This window comes from Pinus tabuliformis, chromosome 4_1, assembly GCF_031772625.1.
Source record: "Pinus tabuliformis cultivar Carrire ecotype Pingquan chromosome 4_1, CPIR1, whole genome shotgun sequence".
Classification (NCBI taxonomy): domain Eukaryota; kingdom Viridiplantae; phylum Streptophyta; class Pinopsida; order Pinales; family Pinaceae; genus Pinus; species Pinus tabuliformis.
The window spans coordinates 870,711,688-870,735,248 of record NC_142303.1 but is presented as its reverse complement, the minus strand read 5'-3'; the positions used below and the strand labels follow the sequence as shown (position 1 = coordinate 870,735,248).

Here is a 23,561-nt window from a genome sequence, read left to right as displayed (position 1 = left end):
ACACGACTGACCTTCCTAGAAGTCTAAGACATTCTAATGACAAACAAGACAAAATGGAGTGATCTTTCTCTAAATACACCTTTTACAACATGAAAACTACAAGTGTTTAGGCTTACCTTATTCCAAAACGCTGTTGTTGAAGTCCGTTCTTGACGATCCGGATGAGCTCCTCCTTCAAGTCAATTCCTGCAACCACAAACAATCAAACAATTACCAAGCACTTGCATTTCATATAATAAAACATATATTCAACATGCAGACCAAGGAACACATGAAATAACTCATTAACACAAGCTATTGAGAAAAATAAACCAGTTTGTATTAATAACGAAACAAAGAAACTCTTACAACCTGGCCTTGGTGTTGTGCAAGTTCCTCCCAGGGTCCATCAAGGGTTTTCCTCTACTTTGACAAAGCTCACCCTCTCCCAAGTAGAATCAAGTGAAGACAATCTCTCCTCACAAAGGCTCTAATGGAAGACCTAAATCCTGCAGCATTTACCCAAAGAAAATGTATAGCTCCAACCTCCTCTCCTTCTGGCTCAATGCCTTCATTTATAGTGCTGTAAAGAGGTTATTCAGGTCCACTATCAATGGGATCATCCCCCTTTATGGGTGGGATAGCTCCCTTATTGATGGGATAAGCTCCCTCTTAATAGAGATACATGAACCAACTGGAGGCGCATCCATTTCATCAAACCGACCTCTAGAATGTTCTAGAAGTAACCACAAGTAACTTTTTCAAGATAAAACTTGCGCATTTTGCCTTTTACAGAAGGACGCACCTGTCCTTTAACATACAGAGCGTCCATGGACGCAGTTTTTGTGAACATAGTCAGCGTCCCCGCAGGTAAGGCTAGAGAGAACCTGCGACCCCAGAGATAAACATGATTTTTATAAGACTTTCTCTCTTCTTTGAGTTTGAGATGGATAACAGAGGCATGAGACTTGCCTAAGAGGGTAGCATGACTTGTTGATTTGAGCCATACTAACTGTAAGTAGTCAAGGTGACATTTTTTAGTGTAACACACATATATAGATTTTGTGTATATACATAAAATTTACTTGAAGATCATGTATGAAATTAGTTGAATCACATAGCCTTATGTATTATTTGAGCACTAAGTCACCTTCAGTGCTGCTTTGAGCATTAAGTCTATTTTAGTGCTAGGGGAATTACTAAGAACATATGGTAAGAGAGGCCTATCCGAACTTGTTATATTTTATTATTTAAAAATAATTATTATTTTTCAAAGAATTATTCATTTTTTTACAATTTAAATTATGGTTATGGACCAAAATAATGGCACTATGTCCTTATTCAAATATTAAAATACACATCAATTTAAATTATCGTTTTAAAAAAATAGCATTTTGATTGTTTCACACACACACACATATATATATTACTAATAAGAGAATATTAAGAAAATTTAATATTATTTTTTAAATTATTTAATATAAATTTATTTCTTTGTAAATAATTTATTATAATTGTTACATAATGTTTTTTTTTTAATATTTATTTTTTCAACATTTTAAAATTTAATTAACATTTTTTAATTTGAATTTAAAAATATAATAAAAAAAAATTTAAATCATTCAAAAACACCATTTTAGATATTTTTAAATTCTAAAAATTATTTTAATATAAATTTATTATTAATTTGTTTTTGTGTAAGCTTAGCAGTACCTTTCTATTAATCATATGTAAAGTAGGCTACAGAATATATGTCTGGTGGCCTCAACCTACCTGAAGGAAACTAGGTCTGTTGGCCACCGATCAACATCACAAGCCATCCAAAACATAAACAATTTGAGTATGTCCATCCAAGCTTTATAGGCTACCATATCTATCATCCATCTATATGTACTATTGACAATGTAAATGTTATCAGAGTAGATCATAAAAACAACAAAAAACATCAGAAACTTTCAGAAATATCATGACTTCCCGATAGTCAATCATCAGACGATTCTACCAGGGCAGGGTCCTTTGCACTCAATCTTGGCATTTCATTTTGTTGCAGACTTTGCAGTTGTTTTTCCATGCAGCCAAGGTGGACATTCTGATGGTACTTCTATACATGTACTACCTGTATTTCCCATTGAATGTCCTTGAGGCTCGGTTCATATTGTTGGGTTTGCTAAGGGCCATCCAAGTTCTAGGTTTCTGACATGGCTCTCACCAGTAAGCTCTTCATTACTCAATATAGTTGGACTAAGTATTTGAATAGAGTCATCCTTTTGCAGGTGTGTCGAGAGTCCTAGAGCCTTGGTTGGAAAAACACTCGGGAGCCTTGCGACAATTGTAAGTTGAGTTACTAGTTCTGGAGCCGAGTTGGAACAAACACATTGGTGCCTTAGACAACTTCGTTAGAGACCGATTTGGTGATGGTTATTGATATCCGACTGTGAGGTGGAATTACTAGTTGAGAGTGGAGGTGGTTTGGCCTCTGGAAGCCCTGGTTTGGTTTTGTTGGTTTATTCCATGAGATCCCACATTCACGCTTGGAATATGGCACAAGGGTAATAGGTTGAAGAAAGATTTTTCTCAGCCTAGTCTAATGCTTTGGTGCCCTGGACAGCTTGGGTAGAGATCGATCTAGTGATAGTTAGTGATGTCCGACTATGAGGTGGAATTACTAGTTGCGAGATGAGGTGGTTTGGCCTCTTGAAGCCCTAGTTTGGTTTTGTTTATTTATTCCATGAGATCCCACATTCACGCTTGGAATATGGCACAAAGGTAATAGGTTGAAAGAAATATTTATTTCAGCCTAGTCTATGGTCGGGCAATATGTGGAAGTCCCTGACTTGGTTGGAATTTTCATATGTTAATAAGATGTATTTTCTATTGTGATCTATGAGCATATGCATTGATTATGATGGTGATAATATGGCTGACTTGTCATGGTTTATATGGTGGTTAGTTGTTGGTTTCTATGGTAGTTATTTGTTGGTTATATGATGTATAATGTCTATGGCTCTTGACATGTTTTCTGAATATATGAATTGTTGATGGATGCATGGACTAACAAATGTTATTTCAACTATTATGAGAGGAAATTAGACCTTCTTGGTGAATCTGAAATAAGTTTCAAATCCCTATGTTCATATATCTATTGACCGATAGATTACATCTATGTCATGTGTTTGATGAAATGTCTGTCATAAATAGGCTTGGTTAGGTCAAGTTCTTGTCTAAGTTTAACCATGACACACACCCTCTCTATGAGGTTTTTTTACCACCAAGTGGTATTTCTAATTCTATTAGGTAGTTTGACAAAAATGGAGATGAAAACAATTCCTAATACTAAATTCAAGAGAAGTTTTGTAAAGTAATGAAATTATGTAATAAAAATTCCTATATATACTTATAAATTCAAAAAATTAGTAACAATGTATATTATCCACTATTTGTTAAATAAATTGGATGGTATGATTTTAGCTTTGGATTAGAAAATCTAATAAACGAAAATACACTAGCTTTTATAGCTCCGTATTCTCATATCCATTTTCAACTATATCAAATTTAATATATATATATATATATAATTTTTTAAATAATATTTTATTTATCTTAAATACTAATTATATATCGCAAATATAAATAAAACCAATTCAATTAAAAAATATTAATTATTAATCATACCACCTTATGTAGTCTAACCATACATCAACAAAACATGTGTTATAAACTTCATCATGTTACCTTACTATTAATACATCAAAACAACCGTCCTATAAACTAGGGTTTTGAGCATACTTGACAATTGTTTACTAATCTTTTGGTTTTGTGAGGAGGGCGTTTAGGTTTAATAAGTAAAATTTGCTGATCAATTTTAATTTGAAAAATTAAAATTAAATTTAATAATATAAATTTGGAGTAATTTTATTTATAGATATGAAATAGGTTAAATTTTATAAAATAGAGATTAAGGGTGTGATCTACCCTGTGAATAATAAAAATTGTTTTACACAAAGATATGATTGAGTTGTCATCTTAACAATAATAATTGAGTGGTAATCTTAATAACAATTTTTGATAAGGGAATATATTATATTTTCAACATTAATGTTAATACCAATTTATTAAGGAAAAAATATTTAAATTAATAAAAAAATATTATTTTTTCAACATGAAAGCTAATTAGGAAGAGAAAAAATATCCAAATCAATCTAAAAATTTTGTTAAGTGAATATGTATATTAAGGAAAAAATATTTAAATTAATAAAAAAAATTGTTTTTTAAGCATTAAAGCTAATTATGAGGAAAAAAATATTTAAATCATTCTAAAAGTTTTATTAAGTGGATATGCATATTTTTATTAAACTTTTGAGCATTAATATTTTTTTGTCGAAAAATTATTTTTATAATTAAGAATCCAAACATTTAATTAATTAGATATTCTTTTTAATCAAAATTTTAGTTTTATAATTAAGAATAAAATAAATTGACATATTTTTATCCCTTCATTATTCTTAAAAACCAATCATTATCCGTGATTTTTATTTTTATAAAACGATCATTTCCTGTGGTTCTTATGCCATTTTACAAGTAATGATTTGCTCAAAAAATAAGCATTTTACTAGTAATGATTTGCTCAAACAATAAGCAACCGATACCCATCACTTATAAAATGATCATTTGTGTGGTTCTTATGCCATTTTTAGAACAGATAAGCAACCGATGCCTATCAAAATTCACCAACAACCATTGGAACCATTGGATCAGTTACCTAGTATTATAAGCAAAACGATGGGGCAAAGACTCATTAGGTTGTTGTGATTCGCTGATACATGTTTACGCCTTCCCAATCGAAGCGTGGAATTTCCCAAAGTAAAACATGCATCACCTTCTACTAAAACATCAGATTTTCAGCAATTAGGAACTCCACCAACCATGTCAGAGTATCAAAACCCCAAGGGAAAAGAGAGACCGAGGGCCTCCAGGAAGCCGGGGCTGATGCTCCCAATCCCTCCATGCTAGGAACCCTTCCTTGCCAATGTCGTGCCACTTCCTTTGCCCCGCCCACCTCATATGCCCCAAGTCACACAAAATTCAGACCAGATCAACCCGTCGGAGCTTGAGAAACTGGAAATTTTGGGATGCAGCAATGAAGGGAAAGTATACAAGTTTTGCCACAGGAGAACCCAATCCGTCTACACCCTCAAGGTCATCCATGACAACCACGACCTCTCAGCTCGGTAGCAGATCGTCCGCTAGATGGACATCCTGCGGATGACAGACTCCTCATACGTTGTCAAGTGCCACGTCGTGTATGACAGGGGCGTGGAGATCCATTTCGTGTTGGAATGCATGGACCGTGGCTCACTTGACAAGTGTGGCCAGATGTCGAAGCCCTACCTTGCGGTGCTGGCCAGGCAAGTGTTCCGCGGCCTCAAATATCTCCACTCTCATAAGATCGCGCACAGAGACATCAAGCCTTTAAATCTTCTGCTCAACAGAGCAACAACCAGATCAAAATCACAGACTTTGGCGTGAGCAGGATTCTGTCAAAGACACTAGGTCCTTGCAATTCCTGCGTCGGGACGTACACCTATATGAACCCCAAGAGAATCGATCCTGATAAGGACAATGGGCACTATAATGGGTATGCGGGGTATATCTGCCTCGGATTGAGACTTCTCTGGCGATTTTCATTTCTTCCCTCCGGCGTGCCTACCAACTGGGTGAATTTCATGTGATTTATATTCTACAGGGAATCGCCCGCGGCCCTGGCCTCGGCTAGTCCAAATTTCTCAACTTCACCGTGAAGTTATATTGAACTTATGCACAAATCCATAAACCAAATAGAAATCAAACCACTACATTTGTCTCACCGCCACCGTCGGCCGTGGAGACCATCTATTCCCTGTGTAAAAATGGATTTGTATCAACAGTTGTGTAATTCACCCACTGTCTTCTGAAATATGATAGGATTGCAGTTATTTATTTCTTCGACAGAGTTTCTTGTTCCCAAGTTTGGGCGTTCACTTCGTATATCACTCGTTATCTTTAGGAAATATCTTCAAGGAACATAAGATGCAACTTCATCAACTCATTCCATTCACATATTCTTCATATAATCTGGATTCTCCATTCTAATGGCAACCTTAGGATTTCCGTTGTGATTCCACGGGAATATTTTTCAAAATCATTTAATAGTGGGTAATCATTGGCAGGTAGTGGGAGGCTATGTTTGGTAACAAGGTTGTAATTGACAAAAATGACAATTACGCCTTCCGCATTGGCCATTCTAGCACATAACGCGTGAAAACGACAACACTTGGATGGAGAACCCATGATGAAGGAACCACCATGGAAATAGTTGGCGAAAGGCAAAAGGGCATCTGCATCCTTTGGTTGCGATTCGGTTGAGTTTCGGGAAGAAAGATCCTGGCAGACTTCTATGGATAGCTCCACTCACTTTGGTCGTGGCATTAGGATGGATAGCTCCACTCACTTTGGTCGTGGCATTAGGATGGATAGCTCCACTCGCTTTGGTAGTGGCACTAGCAGCGAAATTCGAATGGGTGCCATTACATAACATACATAGCAAAATTCAAACCGCTAAACTGCATGTTCAAATTTATTTAAATTTACCGCTTGTACAAGTGGAGTTGATGGGCGCATCGATTGAGTCTGTTTACAGTCGTCGGCGTTCGACGTACAGGGTAGATGAGATGATAGCCGGTCACCGAAAAAATTTATCCATTGGCTAGGAGATATGTAATTGCATTCATACCATGCATGCATATTACTCAATAACCAAGCCAATGATTGGTTTAATGACTTCTTGTTAATATTTTCCATGCGACCATCGCATGAGATTGTAAATGTGTTAGAAAACCTGCACAGATGAATCTAGCTAGTAAAGGTTGAACACACAGCTTTGCAGAGCAAAAACACTAAAAGAAAATCGAAAGAAGAAAAGAATGATTCAATAGAAAATTATGTTACAATGCTCATGATATAGCATTACTGGGTGAAGATCGCAAGGTAATGACTATAGTGGTGATCAATGAGAAGACTCAACACCTACAACAAGTTCCGGAGATAACTAGTCAATTGCGGAGTTAAAGAAGGAGCAAATCAAGGAGTAAATCATGCAAAAGGAATTTTGCATGCAATCCCATGCTCTAACTAAAAGTCCGCATGTAGATGTGTAGTAGTTCCAACATGCAAAAGGAATCTTGCATGCAGTCACATGCTCTAACTAAGAGTTTGTATGTAGGTGTGTAGTAGTTCCAACACCTCCCCTGAACACCACTATGGGGAAAAATAGAAAATGGGCCCTGGCAACTAAGGCCAAAGGTCACCCAAAATACAGTGCAACTTGTACTAAAATTGAGGAAAGAGGGAAAACCTCGTGGGAAAAACCCCCCCTCAAAATACAATGTAATCAAAAGAGAAGAGGAAGAAAAATACAGTGGCTAAGCAATCGTGTCCTTCACTCCAAGACGATCACGCAAAGAGCGAAACTTCTGCTCAGTGAATGTCTTGGTGAAGATGTCTGCAGTCTGTTCTGCTGAAGGACAGAACTGCAAATCAATGACCCGATCATGTACTAAGTCTCTGATGTAGTGCATATGGATCTCTATGTGCTTCGTCCGCTGCCGCTGTACTGGATCCCTGCAAAATTTGAGAGTGCTCTGGTTGTCACACCAGATGACAATGGGCTGGTGGAACTGGACACCTAACTCAGTGAGGAAGTGTTGTAGCCACAGAGCCTGAATGGTGATGTTGACTACTCCTCGGTACTCAGCCTCAGTTGAAGAGAGAGCAATAGCAGTCTGCTTCTTGCTCGACCAACAGATAGGGCCAGATCCTAGACTGAGTGAATATCCGGAGGTGGACTTGCGATCAATGCTGTCTCCCGCCCAATCAGAATCTTTGAAGCCAAGGAGATTCAATGCAGTGCCTGCTGCATAGTGAATCTCGAAGGTGATGGTGCCTTGCACATATCGGAGGATGCGCTTGGCAGCATTCCAGTGTAGCTCATGCGGCTCCTGCATGTATCTGGAAACTGCCCCTACTGCGTATGAGAGATCTGATCTGGAGTGGGTGAGGTACAATAAGCTCCCCACTAGCTGTCAGTAGAGAGTGTTGTCAACTAATGGAGTGTCACCTCCATCCTCTAGGCAGACCCCAGACAAAAAAGGAGTCGGTGCTGGCTTGCAGTCAGTCATGCGAAATCTCTCGAGGAGATCCCATGCATACTTAGCCTGAGCGAGTTTGATGCCTGTGGCATTCTGGCTGATCTCAAGACCAAGAAAGAAGTGTAATGGACCCATGTCCGTCATCAAGAACCTATCATGCAAGGCCCTCTTGACTGTAGCAATGGTTGAAGCCGAGCTGCCAGTGATTAGGAGATCATCTACATACAAAACTAAGATAAGAAGAGAATCATGTGTCCTAAGCATGTAAACATTCGGATCAGACTTACATCTTTCAAAGTTTTGTGATAAGAGAAAAGAATCCATCTTCGCGTACCAAGCTCTCGGGGCTTGCTTAAGGCCGTAGAGAGATTTCTTCAGTCTGCAGACCAAAGATGAATCCTGAATGAAACCATGTGGCTGCTCCATGTAGATCTCCTTAGATAGGTCTCCGTGAAGAAAGGCATTCTTCACATCCATCTGATGTACTTCCCACCGCTGGGTAGCTGCAATGGCAAGTGTAAGGCGTATGGAATCCATCTTTGCTACTGGAGCAAAGGTCTCGTCATAATCAATGCCATGCACTTGTTGGAAGCCTTTGGGTACTAGCCTTGCTTTCCGTTTGGTGATTTGCCCATCTGCAGCACTCTTGGTCTTGTAGACCCATTTGCATCGGACAAGTTTCCTTCCTGAAGGAAGGGGGACCAGATCCCAAGTCTGGTTCTCGAGGAGGGAATTATACTCCTCCTCCATGGCGGACTCCCAAGATGGATGCCCGATAGCCTCAGCATAAGACTGTGGATCAGAAGACTGAACCAAATGACAATGCGAGGAGGGCGATGGTTCAGTGGCAGTGAGGACAAGAGGAGGCTCAATAAACTCTGAGCTAGTCCTCTGTAGATCAGAATTATCCCCCACAAGACCATTTCTAGCAGCTGGTTGGTCTTGTGCATATATCTCACGTAAGCTCCTTGTTCTCTGATTTATGACAGGGGAATATGATTCACTGGTGGAAGCCCGATCTGGGCTTGGATGTGGATCATCATTTGCATGCACTAGATTTGTATCTGAAGACTCTGTCTTTGCATCTGCATGCTCTTCCTCGGCATCTGCATGATCTGTATCGGCATCTGAATGCACTGAGTCATCATCTCGGACATGAGGTAGATAAAAAGTGTCTGCATACGGCGCTTGAGGTGCATGCGAGAGACTTTCCTCAAATTTGACACTTCGCTCAATGATGAGCTTGTCTGTAGAGGGAATCAGGAGTCGATATCCCTTCACACCATTAGGGTATCCAACAAATATGCACTCAATGCTCTGTGGATCAAGAGCTTTCCTCTTTTCAGAGGGGATCCGGGCCCATGCTCGAGAGCCGAAAACACGGAGGTGAGTGACCTCTGGTTTAGTGCCGCTCCAAACCTCAAAGGGGGTCTGGTCCTCGATAGACCTATGAGGAGATCTGTTCTGGATGTAGTTAGCACAATTAAGTGCTTCGGCCCAAAGCTTATGAGGCAGTGACTTGGCATGCAACATGCAGGAAGCCATCTCTTTGAGAGATCGATTCTTTCTCTCAGCAACTCCATTCTGCTGCGGAGTGTATGGAACTGTATACTGCAACTGTATGCCGGACTGAAGGCAAAGGTTCTGAAGTGCTGTGTTAACATATTCCCCCCCATTGTCTGTACGGAGGGCTTTGATCTTTCTCTCTGACTGTGTCTCAACTAGTGCTTTGAAATCTTCAAAATGCTCAAAAACTTCAGATTTGTTCCTGAGAAGATACACCCAAGTATACCGTGAGAAATCATCAATAAATGTAAGCACATACCTTGCTTTGTTAATGGAAGGATGAGGAAAAGGCCCCATAAGATCACTATGGATCAGATCTAGAGGAGAGGATGCTCTGTGAGTCTTGCCGGTGTCAAACTTTTCTCTGGGATGTTTGCCAAGAACACACCCTTCACAAACTCCTTTGGAGAAACTGATATTTGGCAAGCCTTCCACCATCTCATTCTTGCTTAGCTGTTGCATCTACCTGTAATTTAAGTGACCAAACCTCTCGTGCCAAAGCCTACTACTATCATCAGCATGTGTAAGCAATAAGGAGGATTCAGATTCAATAAATTCAGAAAATGTATACAGTCTGGCTCCATTGTTTACCTCACCAGTTGCAATTTTGGCATTGCCATGTAGATCATATATGTTTACTACATCTGGAGTGAATTCCACTCTCTTTCCGGTGCCGGAATGAGTGATCTGATAAACTGAAAGCAGGTTTACCGAAAGTTTTGGAACATGAAGCACATCTTCAAAGCTTCCGTGTAAAAGTTCCACTCTACCTTTTCCAGTGACCTCAATAGGTGAGTCATCTCCCATGAGGATGGGAGGTCCTTTGCATGCATCTAAAGAGGAATAGACTTCCTTTGCAGCAGCCATATGATGTGATGCATCAGAATCTATAATCCATGCATCAGGAGAAGAATTAATTGCAACTAAAGCATGAAAATTGTTACCTTTCCGTGTGGCGGATCCTCAGTTTTCTTCTTGGCGCCCTGAGGGATGTGGTCCCCAAGGTTGTGCTTCTGAAGGATTTCTGCCATTTGGTCAATTTGTTTCTTCATGCAAGAGGATTCTGGATGGAATCCTCTTTGACAGTAGGTGCATCTGTTTCCTTTCTTCCCTTTCTCATTTCTCGAGCCGGAGGAGTCATTGAAGGGCTTGGTGTACCCTTCCTTCTTTGGATGGGAATGTGCTTTTGGAGGTTTGATTTTCCCCATGCCAATGAGTTTATCTTGCTCAAAAATAAGAGTCTCCATAAATTCTTTGAGAGAAGGCATAGTGTAGGATTTACCTGTTGCGAGCCTTACTGAATGAAATGTAGACACAAAGACGGAGTATTCCGGTCCAAGCTTTGACATAATAGAGAGAACTTGGCGACTCTCCTCCTTGGATTTGTCAATTCCACAACCCTTGAGTTGCAGCAATAAATCATTATATTTGGTGAAGAAATCTTGAATTCTGTCATAGTTCCGTGGATCCAATGATAGCAGCTCCACTTCGAGCAGATGTCCTTTCATCTCATCCTATTTCCCGTAGAGCTCTTCAACCTTTTTCCAAATCTCATTGGGAGTATTGCAGGCAGATAGATGAAACTGCAACTCTGGAGAGATGCACATGCATATGGATCCGTGGGCCTCATCCATACGGTTGAGGTACTTGGATTTCTCTATGGCTGAAGTGGGTTCCACTTCTGTAGCCATGGTAATCATGTACAACCCTTTATGACGAAGGTATCGAGCCATTTGGTCCTTCCATTCATGATAGTTGTACGGTGTTAGGATCGATGCTTTGGGAAACTCCATTTTCCTGTCAATCATCGATCTCCAAGCTGTAATACTTGCAAAATAAAGTACTGGTGCGCCTTTTATCTAGCAACCTGTGGGCTCTGATACCATGTAAATGTGTTAGAAAACCTGCACAGATGAATCTAGCTAGTAAAGGTTGAACACACAGCTTTGCAGAGCAAAAACACTAAAAGAAAATCGAAAGAAGAAAAGAATGATTCAATAGAAAATTATGTTACAATGCTCATGATATAGCATTACTGGGTGAAGATCCCAAGGTAATGAGTATAGTGGTGATCAATGAGAAGACTCAACACCTACAACAAGTTCCGGAGATAACTAGTCAGTTGCGGAGTTAAAGAAGGAGCAAATCAAGGAGTAAATCAAGGAGTAAATCATGCAAAAGGAATTTTGCATGCAATCCCATGTTCTAACTAAAAGTCCGCATGTAGATGTGTAGTAGTTCCAACATGCAAAAGGAATCTTGCATGCAGTCACATGCTCTAACTAAGAGTCTGTATGTAGGTGTGTAGTAGTTACAACAGAGATACCAGAATCATTGGTTGCATTTCTCGAAAGGACAGGTTAGATTCACATCGAACCACGGGGCACTAGGCTTTATCTATTTTAAACATCCAAGACCACGTGCGGCACTAGTATATATATATAACGGAAGGCGTTGAAGGGGCATGAAAGGTTGCATTGTAACTCGTTGCTATAAGTTCAATGTGGAAAGGAAACAGTGCCACGATTTCATATGCGGAGAATGACCATCATGCAGCGCCACAATCTCGTATTGAGAGAATGACCATCATGTAGCGCCATGCTATGTAACGAGGTAATGTGTGAATAGTGTGAACAAAACATTTTTTGTGCGATATATTTTGCATTGGGAGCTTGAAGCCATAAAGTGTTGGCCATACCATACATTGGCCTATCATCAACACTGCGCAACTATCACGGCAGGTTGGTAAATTGGATTATGGTCACCCTTTGGCAGCACCCAACAATTTTGGATGGGCATAGTTGATGAATTATTTATCAAAAGTGAAAACATGTTACGGAGGATTTAAGAGTTGCTCGGCACAAACAGGTAGCGGCACTGCATATCTGTCATTATTCATGAGACTAAGAGGGGTTCTTAGTGAAGAAGCCACAACGGAAAGCGTTACATTGTAAGGTCCTATTGCGAGGATTGTCATCACAATGATCCCAGATCAGGCTTGATGAAGAGGTTGTATTGCAAATTGCATCAGGACCGTGCATCCTCTCATCGCCCTGAAGCTTACAACATTAAGAACACAAGAATGTGGCCCGGGCACCTTCTGTTGTGCAACTGTCCTATGCAGCCACTGCACATTTAAGGGTTTTCTGTGACGTTACGACTAGTACTTGTAAGAGACGTGAATCAAGCATCAGGATGCAAGGTCGCCATCATGAGCCACGACAAAATAGTCGGGAGATGCGACCCATGCAACGATCCGACTATGTGACAGACGAGAATCATATCGCTCATCCACGACCTCTGTCCATGTGGTAGAGTCACATTACAGAGCCTTGGAAGCAACCAGAGGATGCAACCACTCTGAATCGCAAGATCACAAAAATATTCCCCACAACGGTGCAAAATTGCGACCTCCACTGTAATGCAACGATCTGATTTTTGTAGATTGCAATCCCCTATACAAGTCACATAAACACATTTTATGCCTTAGGATAGCGACCAGAAGATGCAACTTTGTTGTAACGTGACGATGCGACCTTCATGGTTCACAATCCAACTGACAGGTCACCATTTTCCTTATGGGTAGTGATTTTGTCAAACTTCTTTGAGTCGCACTACTAATACAGATGGTTTAGTTAGTAAAAACGTATTGGATCTAGCCTTGGGTCATGGCGAGGCCATTATTATCTCATTAAAGTTTGCATCAACGAATAATAAAGGAATTTGTCGAGAAACTTTGGAAATGTGACGTAGAGGGCATTTGTGCATACGGTAAAGGGAAATCGTTCAAATAATTTATTAATGAGTTGGACGATTGAGAAGACAAGGACAACACATCACGCAGGGGATGGACCCATGGGATGTAAATTTATTTTTACAGCTTGTAAATTGATTGCACACAAATTATCGAGGATTCCTAAATCAATTCAAGACATTTGTATGAAGCAGTGAAAAGGAGCACTATGCATTTCTTTTCCAAAATAATGATGAGAATGTGTGGCAACCATGAGAGAAAAACAATCATGAAGTGAATAAAAGACATAGTTTACTACATCTGCCAATTTACATAGGGTACGCTGGTTACAAATCACCTTGTCGTCAGCACTACCGGTGACAAGCGGAGATATTCTCAAGTCCAAATGACGAGGTATTTCCCTAAATGAAAACTATTTATAAGTGACCACCATTATATTGCACCTAAAGGTAAAGAGTTCCATGGAGAAAGTATGGAGCACTCTCATATGATCGTTATAGGAAGTTAGAGAAGGGGTGTGCAATAGAGAAAGATCAAGGAAGATCAATCTTGCTATTAGAGTTGTCTTTTATTTGAAATACTAGAAGTTACATAGATGGGTTGGTTTTTCTTATGAGATGCCATTTCTTTCCATTACTGTAACACTTGGATCATGAATGAATATCTATGGCGTGAAGAAAAAACCTTAATAGCGGTCCAAAAGTGGACTAAGGAAGTGAGTCACATGCATTAGAGTGTTAAATCCCAAAGCTGAGGAAGTTATATGCCCCTTGGTACTGCATTTTCTCCATAGAAGACAACAAAGTTTTGGATCATTCATCTTAAAAACCACTTGATGAGATTGATTCAAGTAAAAGGATATGAACAATTATTTCAAGAATTGTTGTAAACATTCCTTACAAAAATTATATTCATTTACAACACTCGAGCACAAAAATTGACTATCCAGGGGTCCAAATTGGTGTTTTACTCTCAATCAATTCGGTAAATCTTTTTTATATTATTCTGTGATTTCCAATATGTATATGGATAATGCAATTTGTTTTGTTGCATATATAGGGAAAATTAAGAATGTCGACCTAGATGAAGGGAGCCAAGGTTTCACATAAGCTATACAACTAGGGTTTCAATGAGATCAAAATCAGATCCACTGAGTCTCCTAAAGCCTATCGGCAATATCAAGAACATAACAACAAAAGATGATTGGATACAAGAAAGGCACAATAATAGGCTGTCCATTAGTTCATGCAAGTGTCCACAGTTTCATAGTAATATTGGCAACAAGAGCCCTAGGGTTTCTCAGAATTTCCTATTCTCCTCACATTTTCTCCTCTATCAATATGTAAATTTTATCATAATGATCTCAGCAGCCATTCTGAGATCAATTAAATATGTACTAGGCAATAGGTATGATAGAGCAATGACGATGTTCAAGATTCGTGAGGGTAGATGAGGGGTCAAAAGAGAAGGTGAGAGGCCATCCTCTTCTTTTCTATAAATATCCCTTCATGACATATTGGAAGGGGAATTTTAGCACTTGAGTTGGGGCGAGGATGGGATAGTTGATTTGTGCTTGAAAGCTAGAGGCACTCAGCCCTTGGTAGCTAGTAGGGTGAGTTGTAGTGAGGCTAGGGTTTTGTATTGGATAATGCAAGGAGTGGCCCATTCTCCACTATTGGGATTTGATGGTTCGAAGAATATGTACTTGTCTTTGTAGCAGCGTTAATAAGAAGTACTTTATCTTTTGCATTGGCTCCCCTGCTTTTCATCTTGCTTGTATTGGCCCTTCAATATTTCCATTATGATTTTATGTGTGGTTTCATGTGATTAATACGTTAATGAACTAGTTTGTAACTCATTTCTTGTATGTCAACATTGAATCCTTACTTTCTTACTCCATGCCATGCCAGTGACTTGTTATGAACTAATTTTTTACTAACCTCTCGCATCTTCTTGTTCATGTATGTCTAATTGGCTTTCGAGTCACTGATCCTTCTCGTGGCATATTTCTCCTTAGTATTGTTGTTACATCCTTGTATCACATTGTACAAGTTGTTAATTGCAGGTTCACCTCACTACCATAATCTAGGAGTTTATTCCTTGTTCTTACTCTAATGGATACACATTCAATAGCTAGAAGTGAAACATTCATGGTGGCAATAACACCCACATACTGGATGGGCCTCCTATCCCAAACAGTGTGAGGTCTAATTGGGACCTCGCACTGGGGAGACTCCCTAACTATTGGCGGCATCCAACACCATCAAAATATCATTACATATTAACCCTAAGTTGTTACACCATCCCTCCCTCTCTCTCCGTCTTTCTCTCGCTATATTCCCCCATCTCTCTCACTTTTTCTCTTACTCTCTAGATCACTATCTCTCTTTCTCTCTCCATCTTGTTTCTCCCTCTCTCTTTTTCCCCTTCTCTCTCCCTTATTATTGATCCATTTCCTTCTTCATCCCGCCCTCCTCTCTATCCCTTGCAATCTCTCTTCCCCCTCTCTCTCCATCCCTCTCTCTCTCTCTAACCTCTCCTGCTCTCCTCAAACCTCCTTCTCCCCTATCTCTCCCTTTTCATCTCCCTCTCCCACCATCATTGTCTAGCCCCCTCACTCTCTCTCCCTCTATCACCCTACCTCTTTCTCTCTCCTCCTCCCTCCATCCCTTCCTACCCCTTTCGCTCATTTTCTCTCCCTCCCACACTCTCTCTCCCCCCTGCACTCTCTACTCCTCACTCTCTCTCACTCCCTTCCTTCCTCAACCTTTGCCTCATATGTTAACCCTCTTAAATAGTGCCTCTCCTCCACTCCCCCACTCTCTCTCCTGCTCCCTCCATCACTCCCTTGCTCTCTCCCCTACTACCTCCCTCACTCTTTCTCCCTCTCCCTTTCTCTCTCACTAACTCCATCTCCTTCTCCATCTACCTTTCTCTCCCTTTCATTACTTCCGTCTTGCACACTGCCCTCTCCCTCTCTCTACCTACCTTCCTCTTTCTCTCCCACTACCTCCCTCCCACTCCCTCCCTCCTTCCCTCTATCTCTCTATGGCTCCATTCCTCCCTCCCACCTTTCCCTCCCTCTTTGTCTCCCTATCTCTATCGCTACCCCCATCTCCATGTCTCTCTCTCTCTCTCTCTCTCTCTCTCTCTCTCATTACCTTCCACTTTCGCCTTGCCCTCTCTCTCTCTCAATCCCTCTCTACCTCTTTGTCTCCTCCCTCTCCCACTCCCTTTTAGTCTTCCTCTCCCTCCCCTCTCTCCCTCATCCATCCTCGCTCTCTTTCCCCCACCTCTCTCCATATCCCTCTCCCTATTTTTTTGGCTCTCTACATCTCTCTCTCTCCCTCTCTCTCTCTTTCCTTACTCTCTCCCTATTCCTCTCACTCACACTCACTCTCTCTTTCTTCTTCTCTCTCTCTTTCCCCACATATGAATCTCTCCCTCTCTATTTTTCCTTCTATCTCTTTCTCCTTCTCTCCCTTTCTCTCTGTCTGTCTCCCCCCCCCTTCTCTCTATATTCCTCTCTCTCTCTCTCTCTCATTCCCTCTCCCCTTCACTTCCCCATTCCTCCCTAGCTCTCTCTCTCTCATCCTCCCTCTCTCGCTCTCCCTCTCTCTTTCCCCCCATCTGAATCTATATCTCTCTCTCCCCCCTTCTCTCTATAGTAGTCTATTTCTCTCCCTCCCTCTCATTCCCTCTCCCCCTCAATCCCCTATTCCTCCCTCTCTCCCTCTATCTCTCATCCTCCCTCCCTCCCTCTCTCTCTCTCTCTCTCTCTCTCTCTCTCTCTCTCTCTCTCTCTTCACCTACTTCACTCCCACCCCTCTCTCCTTCTCATTCCCTCTCCCTATAACTCCTTTAATTCCTCCCCCTCTCTCCCTCTTATTCCCTCTCTCTCTCCCACCATCTCTTTCTCATCTCCTTCCCTCTTTCTTCCTCTCTTATTGTCCCTTTGTATTTCTCCCTCTCCCGCCATCACTCTCTCTCCCGCTTGATCTCTCTCTCTCTCTCTTCCTACTTCCCTTCCTCTCTCTCTCTCTCTCTCTCTCTCTCTTCCTACTTCCCTTCCTCTCTCTCTCTCTCTCTCTCTCTCTCTCTCTCTCTCTCTCTCTCTCTCTCTCTCCAACTACTTACCTTATAACTGATTTCTCGATCTCTCCCTCTCTCCCTCCCTCCTTACCTCTCCCCACTTTCTCTCTCTCTTCCCACCCCCACCGTATCTCCCTCTCCCTCACTCTCTCTCTCCTAATGCCTCCCTACATTCTATCACTCTACCTCCCCCCCCCCCCACTCTCTCTCTCTCTCTCCCTCCCCCACCTCTCCCTCCCTTCCTTCCTCCATCTCCCCCTCTCATTTTTTTATTTATCTCCCTCTCTTTCCCTCTTGTTTCCCCCCTTCTCACCCTCTTTCACTCTACTCCCTCCCTCTCTTTCTCTCCCTCCCTTCCTTCCTACCTCCATCCCTCCTTCACTCTATCCCTCCCAACTACATCTCTCTCCCCTCCCTCTCTATTTCCCTCTCTATACCTCATTCTACCTCTCTCTCTCTCTCTCTCTCTCTCTCTCTCTCTCTTGCTACCTCCCTCTCATCCACCCCCCTCTCCCTCACTCTCTTCCTCTCCCTTTCACTCTCACTATTCCTCTCCCTACCCTCTCTCTCCATCTTCCTCCCTCGCACTCCCTCTCTCTCTCTCCCCGTCCTCTCTTAATCTACCTCTCCCAATATCTATGGCTCTCTCTATCATTATCCACCAATTCCTCTCTCCCATATCTCTATCCCCCTCTCCCTTTCCCTATCACTCTTAGACAATCTCTCTTTCTCCATCTCTCTTCCCTTCTCTCTATCTCTCTCTCTCACTCTCTCACCCCTTATTTATCTCTCTCAATTTCCTTATATCCCTCTATCTATCTCCCTCACTATCATTTTTGTTTCTCTCGCTCCCTCCATTCCTACCTCTCTCTCTACTTCCTCTCATTTTGTCTCCCTCTTACACCCTCCCTATTATCTCTCCCATACCTTTGTCACTCTCCCTCCCTTTCACTCCCACTATCGCTCTCCCCCAACCGCCCTTTCCCTCTCCTTCTCCCTCACACACTCTCTCTCTTTTTCACTCTCTCTGTAACTCTATCTCTCGCTCCCTCTCTCTCCCTCTCTCACCCCCTCCCTCCCTCTCTATCCATCATTTTCATGCCCTCTCCCTAAGTCCATCTTCCTATCTTTCTATACATGTCTGTCTCTATCCCTATCTTTCTCTCTCTCACCTCTCCCTCTTTATGTCCCCCACACTCTCTCTCTCTCCACCCCACATCCCTTGTTTTTTCTCTCTCCCCCAATCTTTTCCCCTCTCTTTCATAGGCTCCCTCTCTCACACTGCCTCTTTGTCTCTCTTTGTATATTTATCCCTACATGTCCCTCTCCCTCTCCCCCTCTCTCCCTCCCCATCTTTCTCTATGCACCTCCCTTTGTCTCTTGCTCTCTATCTTTCACTTCAATTCTCTCTCTCTCTCTCTCTCTCTCTCTCTCCCCCCCCCCCCATTTTCTCTATCTCAATTTCCCTCCCTCTCACTCCCTCTTGCTCTCTTTGTATGCCTCCCGATGTATGTCACTTTTTCACTTACTCTCTCTCTCTCTCTCTCTCATTACTACACCAAGGGAACTTTTAAGAAATTTTTTTAAGACAAAAGGAATCTTTTGTCTTGTAAAGACACTTTTATTTTAATTATTTTCCATTAAAATATAATATCAATTGAATTGTCTTAATTATAAAATTTAAGATAAAAACAGTTTGAGACAAAAATGTTTTAAGACAAAACTTTATTTTAAGGCAAAAAAAGTTTAAGACAAAATTATTTTAAGACAAAAATTTATATTTAAGACAGTTTGAGACAAAAAAAAATTAAGACAACTTTATATTTAAGATTGGCCACTTAAGATGAAACCCATTCAAGGCAATTAACAATTAAGACAAAAACATATCAATTTAAGAAAATATTATCTAACAACTATGAAATTGATTCTGACAGTGCACCCTAAGTCCGTGAGCTTGTAGGCTACTACTATATTGTGCCTATACCAATGCTACTATTTCACTTTCCATTCACATTATCTTATATAAATACAAGGACTTGTTGAGCTCTTCATTTTGTGGGGGCAGCCGACTCTAAAGAATGCGAAAACTTTTCGTGGCAAGATTTCCCACACATTAATTATTCTTTCGTCCCTTCGACCTCTGTTGATACGATTAGAGACAACTTGTATGTAGTTGCATTCGAAACTACTACATGGAGGGGAATTTTAAGACAAAATAAACCTTTTGTCTTAAACTTTTCAATATGAGGTGCTAGTAAAAAAGGTGAAGGATTAGGGGTTCGTCTTTAAACGATTTATGGGTTCTTTGGGAAGTAGAGCAATGGAGGCTGACAATAACTAATCACATCTAGGGAAATGGAGGCCAACAACAGGGGTGTGCATTGTGAGAAGAGCGATGGAGGAACTTTCAATGAATGTGGATAGGTAGTAACATAGTTGGAGTACTTTTCGGGGTCTCCATCGGTTGTGTTTTAATATGTTTTTTTTTACAGTTTTATTTATTTTGAATGCTACTTATATCTGTTGGTTGTTGTTATTAGCACATGGTTGTGTTGGATTGGCAACATGGATTAGATTCACTTGAAGGATTGTTGAAAAATGCAGCAAGAAATTCTCAATTTGATTTTTCCTTGATTAAATTGAGAAAATTTGAATTTCCACATCAGCAGACAACTTGGATGCAATTAACTTGTATGACATGGCTTGTGCCACCCATTTTACTCAATAAATTCGATTTGGAGGAGTTAGATTTGAATTAAGCATGTGTGATTGCTATTTTGTAGCAATCAAAGTCAATTATCACAAGTTGTTTTCAGTTAAACTAGTTCTAACTATTGGAAGAATTAGTGGAAGGCCAGTTGTGTAGTGGGACTTCAGTCAGATGTAGTGATCATCTAATTATCTAATCAATTAGCCCAAAATAGCAAGTGCATGCAAATAATTCAAGTTCCCTGGCTATGGTGGAGATTCTAAGGTAGTGTAACATTAGTCGTAGACTGGTCTTGAGTGTACGCGTGTTGTATGCATTTACATGATCAACCTTAGGAATTGTGCAATCCATTTTGGGAAAATTCCTAAATAATAAGGGCCTAATTTCTCAAGGAATTGTCCAAGGAACTAGGGGCTCAAGCAAAGGTAGGAATTGAGCTTCTTAGTGAGAAGAGAGATAGGTTATTCACTTATAGGTTGTGCATAGTTGAGTAAAGTAATTGTAATACATCTATATTCATCAGATTGATGCAAGAAGTCATTGGATTTTTTAGCAGATTTCTTTCCCCAAGAAAAATATTGTGTGCATCTGTTTTATTTCTTCTTTCATGTCTAAATTTTTTGTTCTAAATTGTCAATTAACATCCGTAGGTCAATAGAGTAGGTTTGTGTCTTGTGATTTTAAAAAAACTTCACGAGCAGTTGCAAATCTACACCATAATTTCTACGTCGTATCATAGTAGGATTCACATTAAAGCATGAATTTAGAATTTGTTTCTCAGGAGGTTTGAATTTGCAGTTCAGTGTAGCAATATCTCTTAAGAGCTGAGAATATGACCTTTAACGGGCTGAGGCTAGAGTGTGCCTTGGAATGCAACTCTAATTTCATTGAATGGAAAGATCACATGGAGGAGGTACTCGATGACAATGAATTGTTGGAATACATCAAGAGAGATGTTACAAAGCCAACAGAATCTGATGCACAAAACCTTCCTCAACGGAAAAAAGATGTAGCCAAGGTGTGGAGAATAATATTGCAGGAAGTATGGGACCACATTGTGAGCTATTTCCATGGGAAATAAAATCCTTATGCAATGTGGTAGGCACTGAAAAATCTATTCTAGAATAGTAGTGACCTAAAAAATTTGGTTCTCAAGGATAAACTTTGAAATATCAAGATATAGAAGAATAAATTTATCCTATAATATCTGAGGAGGTTCACACAAGTTCGTGATGAGCTTGCAGGAGATTTTGTTACTATTTCAAAGGATGACTTCATAGGCATAGCCCTTCTAAGCCTTCCCAAGAGTTGGCATAACTATCAAGATTAAGTGAATGGGAGGGAGAAACTACTGAATTTGAAACACTTACAGTACGATTTGGTACAGGAGGAAATAAGGAATAATACCAAAGATGGGACCTCATCCAAGGGAAAGGATGAAGAAAATTTGCATTGGTTGTAAAGGGAAAGAAGGGAAAAGGGAACAAATCTCAAACCAAACCAGAATCCAGCCAAGGGGGAAAGAAGAAATATTTGTCAGAAAATATTTAATGCTTCCATTGTCATGAATACAAACATTATACCACAAAGTGACCACATAAAAAGGAAAGTAGGAGGACCTTAGGAGGATCAGCGGGTGAATACTTGGCTTCACACTTCAACCTTAACTTTACCCTTATCACATGCATGTCCAACACAATGATGGGGATTGTGTGGTACTTGTACTTAGGTGCGTTTTTCCACATGACAGGGATTAGATATTTTTTCAGTGATATTGAGGAGAAAAATCTCTAGATACACATCAAGCTAGGGGAAAACAAAAGGTACAACATGATCGGTATTGGTACAATCACCTTTCAGAGGGAGTCAAGCTCCCCTCTCAAGCTCAAGGATGTCATGTTTGTTCTAGGCCTAAAGAGAAATCGCATCTCTGTTGGAGTTTTGGAAGACTATGGTTATAATGTGATCTTCAACAAAGGAAAAGAGTTCCTGAGACACATAGTCATGGGACAGGTGAAGAAGATTGGGGATTGTGTGAAGAATCTGTATAAGTTAGATGTGGAAGACTTTGCTGCATTAAGCACTAAGGAAGAGAAAAATGCAGGGCTGTGATGTACGTAAACTTTAACACATAAGACCTGGCCATTTGCATCATGAAACCTTGAATATTATACAACAAATATACATTATGCTCCCTAAAGGAGCACTTGAGCAACAAGATGTATGCAAAGGGTGTACCTTGGGGAAGTACATAAAATCCACATTCCATGATCGGGACAACAAAGTGCATGCAGTCCAAGAAAGGATCCACTTTGATGTCTGTGGACCTTTCTTGATAGCCTCCACTGTCAGACAAAAATATTTTGTCCTTTTTATTCATGACTTCTCACATAAGTATTAGATAACTTCATGCGGAAGAAACATGAGACATTCTCCAAGTTAGTAGAATTCAAGGCACTGGTTGAGAAAGAAACCACCAAGAAGGTGAAGGCTCTCGAGAGAAATAATAGAGGTGATTATGTGTCGAATGAATTTAAAAATTTATGTGTGAAAGAAGACATTCAACAATAGTTGACAACACGACACAACCCACATCAAAATGGGGTGGTAGAAATAAAGAATTGTAGCATTTTGGGAGAAAAGAGGGTGATTTTGCATGACAAGGCATGCCTTTGCATTTGTGGGTTAAGGCATGGAATATAACATTTTTTTTGCAGAATCAAAGTCCTCATTAGATTCTTGGCATGATTACACCGAAGGAGGATTTCTCAGGAATTAAACGGGATGTGTCGCACTTCAAGATTTTTAGAGCCTCTGTTTACTGCCATGTCTCTAAAGAATCAAGGAATAAGCTTGACTCGACCATAGAATTGGGGGTATTTGTGGGTTACACAGAAAATCCCCATAACTACCATGTGTACTTGCCATCACTCAAAATGATAGTTGTGCGAGGGGATGTAAATTTTGATGAGGAGAAAGCTATGTGGTGCTCTCTTGAGAGCGAGCTTTAGATCCCACCAAAATATGAGCTTTAACTCCAAAGGAGGAACCTCAGGAAGTTGTAAAGAAACCGCAAATTGAAGAGCAGAGATTGGAGACATTCACTCAAGCAAAACCATCTAGAGAAGGAAGAAAAATAACTAAGGAATTTTATAGACTTGTGCAGGATGTGAGGGAGAATGTGGGATATCCTTCAAATTTGTGTAAGCAAAGGAGGTCACCTGAGAGGTACACTGGCTACAGGGATCTTATGACTTCGCTTATAGAGATTGAGCCT

The 23,561-nt window shown here is 40.4% G+C and overlaps 1 pseudogene; it reads left to right on the top strand.

Annotated features, from left to right (window-relative positions):
* The first annotated feature begins 5,040 nt into the window (after positions 1-5,040).
* Positions 5,041-5,708, top strand: LOC149178961 (mitogen-activated protein kinase kinase 9 pseudogene; annotated as a pseudogene).
* Positions 5,709-23,561: the final 17,853 nt, after the last annotated feature.